This window comes from Austrofundulus limnaeus, unplaced genomic scaffold, assembly GCF_001266775.1.
Source record: "Austrofundulus limnaeus strain Quisiro unplaced genomic scaffold, Austrofundulus_limnaeus-1.0 Scaffold336, whole genome shotgun sequence".
Classification (NCBI taxonomy): domain Eukaryota; kingdom Metazoa; phylum Chordata; class Actinopteri; order Cyprinodontiformes; family Rivulidae; genus Austrofundulus; species Austrofundulus limnaeus.
The window spans coordinates 156,468-169,733 of NW_013952738.1; the positions used below are offsets into that span (position 1 = coordinate 156,468).

Genomic DNA, 13,266 nt, shown 5'->3' on the forward strand with positions numbered 1-13,266 from the left:
TGTGTCACAGAAACCCACTTTTCTGATCCGCCCGTAAAACAAAAGATCAAAGAGCTGCCGAGTTCTGATTTTCTGCATTTCAGACACGACGAGCCGATTCTGCTGCGCGCTCCAAGGTTCCCGGGAGCGTCCAGTTAGAGGCCAGCTCGTTAAGAGCGAACAAATCACCAGACGACAGGTACAGGTGTGAGACTATCCTRTAATTCAGCTTCATTTAGCTGATTGATCTGCAGCTGCTAAAAGACAAACCTCTGAAAATACAAGAAAAAACATGTTTGTTCTGATGATTCATCCACGATTAGATTAGTCCACGTGTTTATTTGATAAATTCGTTTCGTTTTCCTAAACATTTCAGTAACAAGTAGCAGCTGTTTGTCATTAGTGCAATAAATATGGCGCAGTATGAGGGCTAAAATTAAGACTATTGCACAACCACCACTTGCTACATCCTTGTAGCAGGAGGCTATACCTATTCTATATCAATCTATGTCTATATCCAGCTATTGATCTGATTAATGATAGGCCTGCACCGCTAACTGAGCAGCTAGCAATGCTAACTGRGAGGCAAATGAGGAGACTATTCATTTGCATTAGCATCGGAGAGGCTAGCGGCTAGCATGGATAAGCTGGCATTAGCATAAGAGGCTAGCGGCTAGCATGGATACGCTGGCGTTAGCATAAGATGCTAGCAGCTAGCATGGATACGCTGGCGTTAGCATAAGAGGCTATTGACTAGCATGTATAAGGTGGCGTTAGCATTGGAGAGGTTAGTGACTAGCATGGATTAGCTGGCATTAGCATAAGAGGCAAGCAACTAACATGGATAAGCTGGTGTTAACATAAGAGGCAAGCAACTAGCATGGATAAGCTGGTATTTGCATTGGAGAGGCTAGCAATTAGCATAGATAAGCTGGCATTAGCATAAGAGGCTAGCAACTAGCATGGATAAGCTGGCATTAGCATAGGAGAGGCTAGCAATTAGCATAGATAAGCTGGCATTAGCATAAGAGGCTAGCAACTAGCATGGATAAGCTAGCATTAGCATTGGAGAGACTAGCAACTAGCATGGATAAGCTGGTATTTGCATCGGAGAGGCTAGCAATTAGCGTAGATAAGCWGGCATTAGCATAAGAGGCTAGCAACTAGCATGGATAAGCTGGCATTTGCATTGGAGAGGCTAGCTACTAGCATGAATAAGTTGACGTTAGCATAAGTTGCTAGAGACTAGTAGGCATGATGCAAGACGGACAGATGGATGTATAGATGGACAGATGGATGTATAGATGGACAGATGGATGTATAGATGGACAGATGGATGCATAGATGGACAGATCCAGAACCAGAACCAGATCCAGAAGCAGGTCTAAATGATTCCTGTTTAAAGCAGAAAACTCTGGAACAACAGACTGAAAGGAGGAAATAAAAATCTGTTTCTGCAGCAGATTAAAGTTTCAGGAATAGGTCCACAGAGGTTTATCGTCTCAAACGTCTCATTATATTTCTTGTTTTTTTCTCCTCACAATAATTCAATAATAAATCCAACATCTTTCCTCTCGGTGCCAAATGTCAAGCTGCGCCTGAGTTCGTGCAGAACCTGTTGGTTTTGGCCTGAGAGAGGCGGGTCCTGCTGGTCTGAGCCGTGCTCCTGCAGGCAGATGGATCCAGAGATTAGCCACCTGATACGTCCGCCCTGAAACAAGGAGCGGAGGCCTAAAGCAACAACTCTTATCAGCTCAGCCTCTCCTCGCTCGCCTCACCACTCACTCTGAGAGAAAAGGGATTTTTAGCAGCTTAAAATTACAAACAGCAGATCTGCTGAGTGGTGCCAAACAGGCAGAGGTGATGTTTTGTTTTGAAGGTCCAGAAATCTGAAGACGGAGCGCTGAAAGACGGGTGGTCAGTCGTCAACAATAACTTTATATCCCCCCTGAAGGACCACCGCAATTTATTTCAACAATCTCACATTTTATAAGACCGATGGTGAAAGAAAACGAGAATAAACACGTTTATTAAACCAACGTACGGTGCAGTACCATATTTCATGCTGAAATTTATGTGTAATAAGTTGTGGATCAGGTAAAAAGTTGTTTATATTTGTGACTTCATAAAACCTCATATTTATGGACGAGAAAGTTTAAAAAAATTATGCAAACTGAAAAAGAATTGAAACTAGTAAAAAGATTTGTAACTGAAAGTACAAAACTACTTGTACAATTAAATATGTAGGACATGCCGTTATATCGTAATTAATGATGTATGGCAAGCCATTGTGTCATATAATTTTTGTAGCAGGTTGTTGCATCACAATTAAGCATGTCTGGCAGGTTGTTGTACCATAACAAATTTTTTAAAAAAAAATAGCAGGCTGTTGTGTCATAATTTAGAAATATGCCAGGTCATTGTTTCATATACTTAACATAGTACAGCAGGCTGTTGTATCATTTAATTAAAAAAATGTAGCAAGCTATTGTACTGTATGATAAAAAAATATGGCAAGTCGTTGTGTTATATATTGAAAAAATATACATATTTGTATTAGTTTCTAATTTTTCTGTCAGCTCAAAAAAATTCAACAAACGTTAGCTCCCTACATATTTAGCTTTGTGCAACGTGTTGTCATGACTCTTTAAAATCCTTCAGCAGAACACACACAGGTTTATCTTGAAATATGTTTTCGTTTTATTTCATTTAATATTTTGGGGGTTTTGTATTTTATCTTTCATGTATTCTGAACATGGCTAAATGTCTCTTCCTCACTGACAGAGAAGACGTGTGAATGAGGTGGTGTCTGCGTTGGAGGCGCCATCTGGTGGCAAACTTTGTCATTACGTCCAATTCAGTGCCACTATGACACTTTTATACATTTTTGTAATTTTCAAAAATGAATTAATCCCTTAATTTAAATTTTGTGTAGTTTTCTTTAAGTAAAAAAATAAATAAATAAAATTTTTAAAAAAAGAATTTGGCGGGCCTGATGGGAGTCGCAGCCTGCCCGCAGGCCACCAGTTGCCCATCCCTGCGATAAACAATAACTAATTAACTTTTATAGCCACCATTTAAAGATGGCCACCACCTCAAAATAAAAACCTTTAAAAACACAAAACCAACCTGTCAGTTTTACAGATGATCTAAGATTTGGAGTGGTAGTAGCAGAGTTATTTGGGCCAACACGACGCGCAGCTCGCCATGACCTCCTGACCTTTTACGTTCAGCCTGCAGAGTGTCAGCTCGACAAACGATGTGCGTACACGTGTGCAAGAGACAATAACAGACAAATGAAGGCCTTGCCTCCGCTCCTCGTTGTTAAAGACTCTGCCAGCCTGATGGCGTCCCGCTCCTCATTGTTATTCATGAGCTCTTCTGACACGTACACTGAGGCTGAAATGACTCTGTGATGAGGCCGTGTAGCCCCGAGTCCAGTTCACACAGTCATTTGCCTGAGTGTTGTTTCAGGGGTTAGTTAGTAAAATGGCTCCTCATCACAGCCCTGCTCTTCCTAAATAACGCCCGGCTGGTGAGCTGTGGTACTGACAGGCACTAACATTGCTGTTAACACACCTGTAAGGTAAACAAACAAATCAACTCTGAACAGCTCTAATGATGAATCAGAGCTCACATGAATTCCTTTATGCTCATTTACTGCTGACATAAATTCATGAAACATCAGTTAGCTGACCGCTAACAAAACATTAGCTTTATGTTGTTTTGTTAACCCTTTATGTTGTTTGGGTGGGGGTTAACCCAAAGGTTGGAGACAATCAAGCTAACAGGCTAGCAGCTATTCAGGCTAAAAGCTACTCAAACTAACAGCTACTCAATGTAGATTCTCAAAGCAACAGCTACAATAACTAGGAGCTRTTCACACTAACAGCTACACAAATTAATAGCTTCTCAAGCTAACAGCTACACAAACTAGGAGCTAAGCAAGGTAACAGCTACATAAACTAGTAACTAAGCTAAGAGCTAAACAAATTAATAGCTACTCAAGCTAACAGCTACACAAACTAGGAGCTAATTAAGAAAACAGCTGCACAAATTAATAGCTACTCAAGCTAACAGCTACACATTATTAGCTACTTAAGCTAGTAGCTATACAAATTATAGCTACTTAAGCTAACAGCTACACAAACTAGGAACTACTCAAGCTAACAGCTACAGAAATTATGAGCTAATCAAGCTAACAGCTACACATTATTAGCTACTTAAGCTAGTAGCTATACAAATTAATAGCTACTGAAGTTAACAGCTACACAAACTAGGAACTACTCAAGCTAACAGCTATAAAAATTAATAGCTACTTAAGCTAACAGCTACACAAACTAGGAACTACTCAAGCTAACAGCTACAGAAATTATGAGCTAATCAAGCTAACAGCTACAAAAACTAGGAGCTAATTAAGATAACAGCTGCACAAATTAATAGCTACTCAAGCTAACAGCTACACATTATTAGCTACTTAAACTAGTAGCTATACAAATTAATAGCTACTTAAGCTAACAGCTACACAATATTAGCTACTTAAGCTAACAGCTACACATTATTAGCTAGTTAAGCTAACAGCTACAGAAATTAGGAACTAATCAAGCTAACAGCTACATAAATTAAGAGCTAAGCTAAGAGACAAACAAATTAAGAGCTACTCGCTAAAAGCTACACAAATTAGGAGCTATTGACTGTAAGAGCTACACAAATTAAGCGCTAATCAAGCTAAYAGTATGTAGCTAGTAACATACTTCTGTTTTTAATATTCATGTTTACCCAAGACAAACCAATAAATCATGACTAAAAAAAGGAACACTTACCATTAACAGATGATGAGGATCATTCTGGAGCTGCGTCCTTTCCATGTGAACCCATCCAGAAAACTCGCGGCACACTGGTCACGTGACTTGGCCTGAAACAACAACAAACACCGTTAGCATTCACAGTGACCATTTTAGCTGTGTTCAAGCCTACAGAAATTTAGGAAATGAGCTGAATTTAACAGGAGAAAAAAAATAAAACCTCAAACTTACATTTCAGTGGAGGTAGAGGAACAAAAAAGGACCACTTTGATCCTCATCCTGCCCTTAAACAGGTACAGTAAAACACAGTAAACCTTATCATTTTACAGTTAGCTTATCCATTCTGCTGCTGTCATAACATAAGTACTACAAATATTCCATCTAACATCTGCAAAGTTGAAAATTATTATTTATACCATATCACTTCATGCTATCACAATCTTATAAACCTTTACTCCACAATTAACCTGAATTTTATGGTTTTAATTTCTCAGACTAGCCATTAGCTCATCAGTTCAGCCGGATTTAAACTCTATTTTCTCAATCTGGTGTAGTTCAAAGAGCTAACAGGTAGGTCATCAATTATTCATAACCTAAAGTGCTAAAATATCTAAAACAATTAATTAGAATTACTCATATCTCCATGTTTTACATTTTATATGAGTAATTAATTAGAATTACTCATATAAAATGTGAAACATGGAGATATACGACCTGTTATCTTTGTTTTGCTGCGACCGTCCATTCAGCCTGGGCGTGAATAATCTTAAAATCAGGCAGAAAGGCAGTGCAGTAAAAGTCACAGGAAGGAGGGAAAGAAAGAAACACGTCTCTGAAATCGTATAATTGCGCCGCGGGGAATTTTAATCAATTAGAGCCGTGGAGCTAATTGAAGGCGGCGTTGTGTTTACTGACTCACACACACACACACACACACACACACACACTTCCTGATGGCCCGGGTACACCAGGCTCACTTCTGATTCAAAGCATTTTGTCATTTCTACTCTTAAGGGTGTAACTTTAGGTCTACCATTGGGGGGGTTATGCTCTAAAACCCTACATGTCATTTTTAGCAATTATGCTTAAAACGTAGATAAATGACACTGTAATTTGTTTAATCAGGTCAAAGTTACATAAAGACAACAAGAGAGTTGCATCTGTCTACTGAACCTGTTAATTCCTATTGCGTTTGAGCAAACAATGTCATTTTATTGGGGGGGTTATTTTGACTGGATCGAATTATTGTGGGGGTCATAACCCCCMCTAACCCCCCCTGCAAATTACACCTATGCTCTCAGGTCCAACAAATGCTTTAAAACTCACAGAGAAACACACAGCTTCCGGCCACAGGCCGTCAGAAATATTCATGAAGACAAAGCGCGGTCACWCTTTATCTGTCGGTGCTGAGCCGAGAGGGTTGACCCTCTCCAGCAGCCGGGCGCCGAGTGTCTAATGGTGTCTGACAGTGTCCAAATGGACTCCCGTACAGTTCAGAAAAGGTCGTTTACATCATTAAGTGCTGCTGATGAGATGAATAATTAATGAGTCACTGCCTGGATGGGAGCAGGAACGGGGAGGAAAGAGGTTGATTGAGACAGGAAGCTGTGCGTTTGAACAGGTGCAGCGTTTATATGGCAAGCTGTAAACGCCGCTAAACGGGCACTTTGCAACGCGTTATAGCTTTAGCGGCCATCTTGGATTTTTATTTTGGCTGCAATTTATGATAGAGCTAAGTCTCAGCTACCAATATATTCATTTTTAACTCAATATATCAAAAATTGGCCAAAATTAAGTAATTTGAAGTAATTTTAGCTAATATCAGCTAAACTTTAGCTACAATTGCAGCAAACAGCTGAATATTGCAGGATGCAACTGTAGGAAGCATAAATAGCACATATTAGCAGAAAAAAGTAAAACAAAGCAGAAGAATAGCAGAAAGAAGCACAACTATAGCTGAAATAGCAGGAAACAGCTAAAATTTAGCTAAATTTGTAGAAAGTAACTGAATATAGCAGAAAGAAACAGTAAGCATAAATAGCACAAATTAGCAGAAAAAGTACAACAAAGCAGAAAAAAGGCAGAAGAATAGCAGAAAGAAGCAGAGCTCTAGCCGAAATAGCAGAAAACAGCTAAATTTAGCAAAAAAGTAGTTAGCAAATAGCTGAATATAGCAGAAAGCAACTGTAGGAAGCATACATAGCACAAATTAGCAGAAAACGTTAAACAAAGCAGAAAAAGCATAAGAATAGCAGAAATAAGCAGAACTATAGCTGAAATAGCAGAAAACAGCTAAAGTTAGCAAATTTGTAGAAAATAGCTGAATATAGCAGAAAGCTACTGTAAGAAGCATAAATAGGACAAAGTAACAGAAAAAAAAGCACAAATAAAGCAGAAAAAAGCACGAGAATAGCAAAAAGCAGAACTATAGTTGAAATTGCAGAAAACAGCTAAAGTTAGCAAAATAGTAGTTAGCAAATAGCTGAATATAGCAGAAAGCAACAGTAAGAAGCACAAATTAGCAGAAAAAAGTTAGAAAAGGCAGAAAAAAGCATAAGAATAGCAGAAATAAGCAGAACTATAGCTGAAATAGAAGAAAACAGCTAAAATTTAGCTAAATTTGTAGAAATATAACACGTTGTAAGAGAAGGGGTTAACTGCGGAATAAMAGTGGGCGTGTCACAAGAGTGGGCGTGTCAAAAGCATAAACACTGTGGGCTACGAGGCCTACATGACGGTATCCTTAGATCCTGCTTGACCTCTTTACAGCCTGACCCTGACCCCAACACTAAGGTTAACCAGGAGAAATGTGACCCAAGTAGGGTTCTCCAGAAAAAGTGGTGCCGTACGGTAACACCCCTTTTGTTCTTGTCCAATGAGGTGGTGCCGTACGGTATCGCCCCTTTTTTTTTGCTTGTCCAGTCAGGTGTGTCCCTTTAACAAAGTCCGTCAAATCAGGTGTGTCGCTTTAGAATATCCTTTCCTTGTGACACGCCCACTCGTCCGTACTCGTCCGCAGAGACCCCCTACTTGCGTTGTAAAGTGCCCGTTTAATGGCACTTACGGCTTCCCGTATATTTACGGAGGAGGCCGTAACACTTCCCTGACGTCCTCCAGAGTTGATTCATTACCTGCAGAACCAGAAGTGGGCGTATCGATACTAAATATCGATACCAGCGCTGGTATTGATATTGAACAATACTCATGTAAAAAGATCGATACTCAAGCTTTGTTCTTTCCCGCACACAGTGACTGCTGCACACGTGGATTTTTCAAAGTCTACTCTCTGGCTGTGTCCAAAACGGCAGGACGGGTCCTCCGAAGGCCGAATTTGTCGGCCGCATACGTCACAGCGTCGCCACGAAGGACATCCCAAACCGAAGACTCCTCCGATGCGGCCGACAAATACGTCCTTCCTTTTCCCCRAATCGAAGGACAGGTCCGATGGATCCTTCCCGGCCCAGCGTATCCCATAATGCATTGCGGCCCGACCGGAGATTTTTTTTAAGCTAGCAATGGCGGACGAAGCGAGAGAAAAGAATACGTTTTAAATAAAAAATATGGCGATGTAAAAATAAAAAAATTTTAGCGGTTGCAATTCTAATACTTTTATCGTTTGTATGGACATGTTTTTAAATATTATTTTTATCATAAAAACGCAAAATAAACATGCACCTACAGCGGGTCATTTAATTCTTCAAATGTTACCTTTAAGTTAATTTTATTGTTTTGTGATACTAGCAATGCTAATATATTGATATTTTTCTAAGTTTGATCTATTTTTGCTTCTGTTTAGCATCGTCACGGTTGCTAGGTGACATGACATACGCGTGGGTGGAGGGGAGGCTAGACCGTCCAAATTCACCGCCTCTTTTTTTTCCGGTCTTCCTGGTCTACCAAGGACCCAGCCCACCTCGACCGGGGAGTCTGGGTCCTCCGGAGGACCCGGCCTGTCGTTTTGGACACAGCCTCTGTCTGTAGTGTTCACACTCAGCAGTGCTAGCCAAACAGCTAAGCTAACTTAGCAGGTGGCTAAGTTAGTCTGCTTATTTAGATAAATCAGAATTGCATTGAAAGGACGAAAATTCCTTATTTTTTGTTTTTCCTTAGAACAATTTTATTTATTAAAAGAAACAAGAAATAACTAGGAAAGATGTCTAGTGGTGAGGGAAGAAGTTTTGTTTTATTTTTGTATAAAAGATTTATTTTTCTAATGTTAAAGAAAACTGTTTTGTTACTGCTTTATTGTTGGCAAGCAAAAATATTAATTGTTATAATAAAGTATTTTGTTGTCACGTACAATGTTTTGCAAAATTCTATCCTAGATCTTTTGGATCTTTTCAAATAATGAAGCTTAAAAAGTATCGGCGATACTGGTCTGGTATTTACTTGGTATTGGATCAATACCAAAATTCCCAGTATCGCAGGATCGCTTGTCTGGCAGGACCGGAGGGGAGTGGGATCAGTGCTGAGGTGTGATGTACTGCGAGCGCTCGCAGCCGAAAACAAACCTCGTTTCTTGTTGACTAATGAAGATTTAAGGAGCCGCTGTTTTTCTTCTGTCAGGGTTTGATCACACGTCAGAGGAGTCCTCGCTGCGCCGCAGCTCACTCGTTTTGTGTTTCACGCCTGCCTCGTCCGAGGCGCCGACCTTTTGACCCCGCAGGATGACAGGAGAGGAGGTGATGACGGGTCACCAGACTCCTCCGTCTGCTCTCAGACCTGCTGCCGGTCTGATTTATAATCAAAATTAATTAAATAAATAAAATAAACTCTCGTCACACGTGTGTGGGAAGAACAAACAGCAACACAAAAACACGTCAGAGCTCACAAAGCTGCTCAGATACGACGACAACATCTCCTTTCTATCATGTAAGAGAGTGAGAGTTTGTGTACCTGTAGATCATGTGTCAAACTCAAGGCCCGTGGGCCAAATGTGGCCTGCCACAGTATTTTACACGGCCCGCGAGAGCTTCAAAGATGATTGTGCTGCTTTAATGCCAGCCATAAACTACATCTCACATGCATGTCAGTTATTTAACCTGCAAAGCGACGTCCTCCGACCACTAGGTGGAGCTGCACAGGGTTTGATGCGTAATTCAACGTGTAAAATCTCCATTTTGCTGCAACCCAGTTGTACTGGGAAGTGGGAATTTCCTACTTACAAGTTGTGAATGGTCAGCTGAGGTAAGCTGAGGTTCTTCTTCCATGAAGCAGCTCTGTTGTCCTCCATCCATATTTTCAGTTCCAGGCTGAGTCATTTCTACCTTCTCCTCTCTGTCAACGCTCTCTGGTTTCATTTAAAAGAGTCGATCATCAGATATTGTCCAAGATTAAYCTTCAGGGTGGATATAGCTCGCTAGCAGCCTCGYACCGAGGACCTATCCACGTCATCATTTACCCAGAATGCTTTGTGTGCAAATAAAATGGCCCCGTCCATGTTAATATATATATATTTTTAAAAATGTACAAAACCAAACAGCCTACATTATTTTTACAGTCTTTATTTTACAGTTAAAATAAATGTTTATTAAATAAAGTCTAATGTTACTAATCGTGGATCCCTTTAACGTTCCCCTTCAAAGTCAGTCATTGTTCTTGTTAATCATCACAGGTAAAGCGGAGCAACGATCAGCCTCGGGGGTCCGTCATCAGACCGGTGGCGCCTCCGCACCCTGCTCCGCCCCGCTTCCACGTGTCCGTGGCAACGCTCCAGTTTGGTATTGATTTTACCATCTGAACACTTTACAGATCTGGTTATATCTTATTATCACCACAGTCTTCCCTCGGCCGCCGGACTGCGAGTTCGGCTCAGAGGCTCCATCAGGAGCCGGCCTCTGCCCGTCTGGGCCCCAGTGAAACACTGTGATGGTACCATTAGAGCAGCTGGAGTGGTCACAGGTGCGGCCCGGCTCCAGGCTCTCTGTGCCGAGTCAAAAAGACAAAACAGTGGAAGAAAAAAAAACMAGAAAGTCTTCGCTGAGATCCAGCGTAAACCCTGCTGAGGCTTCTGGAGGACTCAGGAGGTGCCAGAAACAACAAGAGGAGCTTATTAAAGGCCGCCCAGATGGAAACATAATTAAATACTCGGAGACGGGTCTTAGGAAGTAATTTACCGGAGGAGAGCGACTGCGTAAAGCCTCGCCTGCTTCAGAGCCGGATCAGAAACCTGCTCTGTTTTCAGAGATGATTTCAGATTCCTGCTCCCACTGGAAGTCACGCAGCACCGAACACGAAAGGTCAATCAGCCGTGAAAAAATAACAYCCAAGGACGAAAACGCTGTTTTTACTGAGCCGGAGCGTCTAATGAGTTTTATACAAATTATTATTGTGCTTTTATTGAAATAGAATCAGGAGTAAAATAAATAAAACGATTATTAGAAAAATAATGTTGCATTGTGAGGTGATGGTTTAACTCGGGGGGGTTCAGTCCTGCAGGTTTTAGGGGTTTCTCTGTTCCATTGAGGCCCACCAGGACCAGGACTAGGACCAGGACCAGGATGAACACCCCTGGATTGAAGCATTGTGTTGCTGTTGATCTTTTAGCGCCATCTGGTGGGTTAAAGCACAACCTTCATGTTCCTTTACTGAAAACTGTAACAGCTCCACCAACAACCTGCAGAGGGCGCTCTGTCTTTACTTTCATCTAAAAGCATCAACCTGTCTGTTACAAGGTCAAAATGAGTTTTATTTTATTTATCACAAAATAATAAATATTTATCAGACATTTTGGCTGAGACAAACTCATTCAAATAAACTAAATAAAATGTTCTGTTCTTTCCTCACCGGTGCTGGTGGGACTCGGTCAGCAGGAGATCCTGGTTCTGGACCTGGACCTGGCTCGCCTCCTCCATGAGGGGTCGAGGAGAGCAGGAGCAGGGCTGGAGGGGTCCACAAGAGTCCAGTGGGCCGTCAGAACCAGAACTCCCAGGCAGGTGAGGAAGAACCCAGTTTTACCTTCGAAAGACGAGTTGAATATCGTCATGTGTCGTCATACAGACCAGTACTTACTGGGTTACCTGATACACAGAGGTTATATACCTGATTCATACCAAGTATGTACATGACTAGTACATCCCAGGTACTTATCAGGTACGTAGCCGAATATTTATAGGGTTCATATGTGGAAAAATAGGCACATAAAGGGTTTTGATTTAAACGCGTGCAAAAATTGCATTTTGTCAAAATAAAATGAATTCAATTCATCAATGTATCATTTGAATGAAGTGTCTGAAATATAATCCTAAAAAAAACATTTTTGAAGCATTTTTTTGAGCAGAAGCAACAATAATGATTTTTTTTTTTGACAAAAACAAAACAAAACTGATTTTGAGGAAAAAATGACTTAAAATTTTGAAATTTTCCCTGTGAGCTAGCAATGTTTTTGTTTCTTTTCAACTGGAACATCTTAATATACAAATACTATTTGAGGTTTCCTCTTTATGTTGATGTCAAAAAATACTCAATAAATTTACAAAAAAATTAGGATTCAGACCAAACAGTAATGTATTATAACCAGCAAGACAAATTAAGTCACTTCTCTGGATCAACTTATGATATCAGGATGATCCAGGTGTCAAAATGTAGCTTTTAAAGCAAATAATTTCAAAATGTAATTTGCTTATTTTGACCAAATTTGACTTAAATCGCCATTTTTATCATATTTGCTACGCAGGATTCTGTGACCTATATTTTATCAATGTGATCAATATTTTTCTCAAAAACCTGTTGTATTTCATGTGAGACCTGTATTCTGCCCTCTAGTGGATTATCAATGTACTGCAGGAAGTGGAACTTTTTTTTTTTGCCTTTTCAAAATGTCTGCTGACATGAGGTCATCCACACATTTTTTTCAGGGAAACTTTTGCTAATTTTGGAGACGTTCTGGTAAGAATAACATCAATATTGTTTGTCATTTTTTTAATAAATACTTTCTGTGTTGAAACAATGCATAATTACTTAAAAATATTTTTAATAGTACAGTTAAACCGTGTTAAAAATTTGTGTATCAAACTTGATACTGCAGGTGCTCCAGTCCTGAATTGTCAAGTGACATTTTAGTAATTTAATAAACAATATTCTTGCCACAACACAACACACATTATTTTGGATGATTGATTAATTACYGAAATGYCATTTGAAAACACATTTAGGCTATTTTCAAAGTGGTTTCCTTTGAAATTATAATCTCTACATTGTACTGACTAAATATTTATGTGTTAGATGACAAAGAAAATTGAGGAAGAAGAGGGAAAAAAAGTAAGAAAATGTCATCAGTATGATAATGGTGATTTTCTATAAACTGTAAGGTTACATCWGTGCCTGAACAAGGACAGAAACTGTATTTGTGCCTACCACCAAGTGAAATAAAAGGCTGTAAAAAGTTAATGGTAAGAAACAAAAACAAAGAAGTAAACTTCCTAGAGTGTTTTAAACTTGTTAAAAGTTATGGGCAACACTGTCTTTTGTTTCTTAGTTTAAC

At 39.9% G+C, this 13,266-nt stretch overlaps 1 long non-coding RNA gene across 1 annotated transcript in view; it reads left to right on the forward strand.

The window, feature by feature from the left end:
* The first annotated feature begins 10,604 nt into the window (after nt 1-10,604).
* The window catches only part of LOC106527645 (uncharacterized), a 3,288-nt gene continuing 626 nt past the window's right edge, over nt 10,605-13,266 (forward strand). Inside the window, exons 1-2 of the long non-coding RNA XR_001311414.1 lie at nt 10,605-11,458; nt 11,597-11,719. This is a non-coding gene — a long non-coding RNA (uncharacterized LOC106527645). The remainder of the gene's footprint in view (nt 11,459-11,596; nt 11,720-13,266) is intronic.